At 45.7% G+C, this 2,324-nt stretch overlaps 1 long non-coding RNA gene across 1 annotated transcript; it reads left to right on the top strand.

Annotated features, from left to right (window-relative positions):
- Positions 1-503: 503 nt before the first annotated feature.
- LOC140722364 (uncharacterized) lies at positions 504-1,675 on the top strand. Its single transcript, XR_012097593.1, has 3 exons — positions 504-548; positions 1,201-1,244; positions 1,597-1,675. It is a non-coding gene; the product is annotated as an uncharacterized lncRNA (long non-coding RNA).
- Positions 1,676-2,324: the final 649 nt, after the last annotated feature.

Here is a 2,324-nt window from a genome sequence, read left to right as displayed (position 1 = left end):
ATTTCATGAATGACTTTGTAAATGTCAGGTCCACGAGGGTAAGTCACAGAGGGAAAGCATGGTCAGGTCTGCACAGGCCCATTGTGATCAGCAGTGATCTCTGTGAGCGTTTACGAGAAAGAGCAAATACGGTCAGCATCCTGAGGCCACAAGTCCGTATCCCCAATCTGTCACGTGCACATTCTGATCCAGACTTATCTCCCAAGATGAATGGTTTTGGAGACGAGTTCCTCGTTAAGTAACATGCATCATGCTACCCTTATTGCTGAGAGATTACGAATGATTTAATATCGTTCGGCAGTGTTCCTATGTCAAACAAAATATATATTGCTCTCACACTGAATCTGAAGCACGCAGCGTGTAGAATGGCGAATGGTGCAATATTGCTCCAAGCAGGGAAGAATGTGTAAATTGATACTCTTGGGGTTTATATGCTGAGGGACAGAATACAAATGTTGAGCATTTGGTTAAACCTTTCAATAAAAATCTCCAATTTCTCTTTTCAGGGCGCAAGGGACAAGGCAGAAGATGGAAGCTCCACTTATATGGTAAGGGCTATATTTGCGTCAATCCCTTTTTGTAGTAATTGTTCCATTTCACACAGTAAGAAACAAATCCTGAAGTGAGACATTCGACAGCGAGAATGATGTCGAAGATGCAACTGTAGGGGACACAGAAATGTCGGATGAACTCATGAAGTATCATGTGTCAGTCTTTACTGCGGAGCAGACCATCAGTATGACAGTGTCAGGGCACCGGAGTGGTTGCGGTCACTATAATAAGGAGAAGATGCAAGGCAAGCTGGAAGGGCTGAAGGTGGAGAAATCACCGGGATTAACTGCTCCCCAGCATTCTGAAACGGGCCGCTGAAGAGATAGTGGAGGGAATTGTACTGGTATGCCAAGCTGCAGATTACTATGGGATTGTTTTTGAGGACTAGAAAGTTGCAAATATCACTCTGATCTTCTTGACGGAAGGGAAGCAAAGGACAAGGGATTACGTGCCCTTTCGCTTGGCGACCATGACTGTCTGTCTCGGATCCTCTGTTCATCTCGGTCCGACTGCTCCGTGTTACTTTCAGACATAATTTATTAAATGAGCGCAGTTACTCCTTAATATTCTTGCAGTTTTCTTCAGACAAGAAATGCTTTTGATTTTAAAAAAAATCTGCTAATCATGCTGATTTCCTCACACTAACAGGGACTTGTCCTGGAGAACCAATCTGTTTACAGTGATCTGAAGAGGTATGTGAACGGGATATTGGGCTGCCGATACATAGTGTCACCTGTAAAGGAAACGTATGCACTAGTTTCAGTTCTGTGAGCCGTGCAGGGCCATGGTTGTGCCGTGTATATATTACCCTGTCGTTAGCAGTTTCGAGACACAGTATAAGACTGGAGTTGGGCGGCATCGTACAGCGATATACTGATATTGCAAGTAACAAATTTGCTGGGCCCGTGGCGATATGAAATATACTAGTTCTATGCAATGCTCCATTGTCACGATGTTTGGCACAGATTCAAAAATCATCATCTCGTGTTTGTCCTCACCAGCAGCCGCACTTTCGGATTGCTGACGTGTGAATTGTTCCCGCAGATGACGTCACTCTAGAAGAGAAGTGGATGTTTGGCACGTGATTTGACACAGAGGAAGGGCAACCATCGAGGGAAACGCCATCGTTCAGAATGTCCTTCAATGGTTCTTTATAATTGTTCTCCATCTCTCCGTTATATCTTTTCTGCGTTTCACATCCTCACGCCGAAGTCATCACTGAAGGTTTTGACTCGTTTGTATCACAGCAGCTTAGTTCCCTCACCTCAGCCCAGACTCCTATGTCCCATAATTGACACCTTCACACTGCCGCTGACATTTTCCCTCTCAACTTTGCTGCGTGATCTAACCTCTACACCGTCTTGAACCACATCATGGTCCGGTAGGTTTCTGACTACTAGTTACGCTGAAAAACATGAAATATCGGAGCGCTTCACGCTCAACCCACAGCTTAGCTTCGTTATTCACTTGGCGTGAGGCCGGTGCCGCGGCACAAGCGGCCAAGTGGTTTTAATTCCATTAATTTCACGCTCAGCGTCACAGAGCTCGCTATGAGCAGGGGATCCGTATTCGTCACTTTCCTCGCATTCACCTTCCATTAGTGTCTCAGAGGCCCAAACCCATTTGGACAGAGTGGGCGGGATACGAGCATGGACGGCGGAAGTGCCTTTCCAGGGATTAGGAAACACCTAATGACCTTCAGCGTCTGATAAACAGACAGGAAATGACATAGTCTCTGTGCTCCTAAGCCTCAATCAAGGAGCCTTGAACAT

Source organism: Hemitrygon akajei, unplaced genomic scaffold (assembly GCF_048418815.1).
Source record: "Hemitrygon akajei unplaced genomic scaffold, sHemAka1.3 Scf000075, whole genome shotgun sequence".
NCBI lineage: Eukaryota > Metazoa > Chordata > Chondrichthyes > Myliobatiformes > Dasyatidae > Hemitrygon > Hemitrygon akajei.
This window is presented reverse-complemented; position numbering and strand designations above follow the sequence as displayed.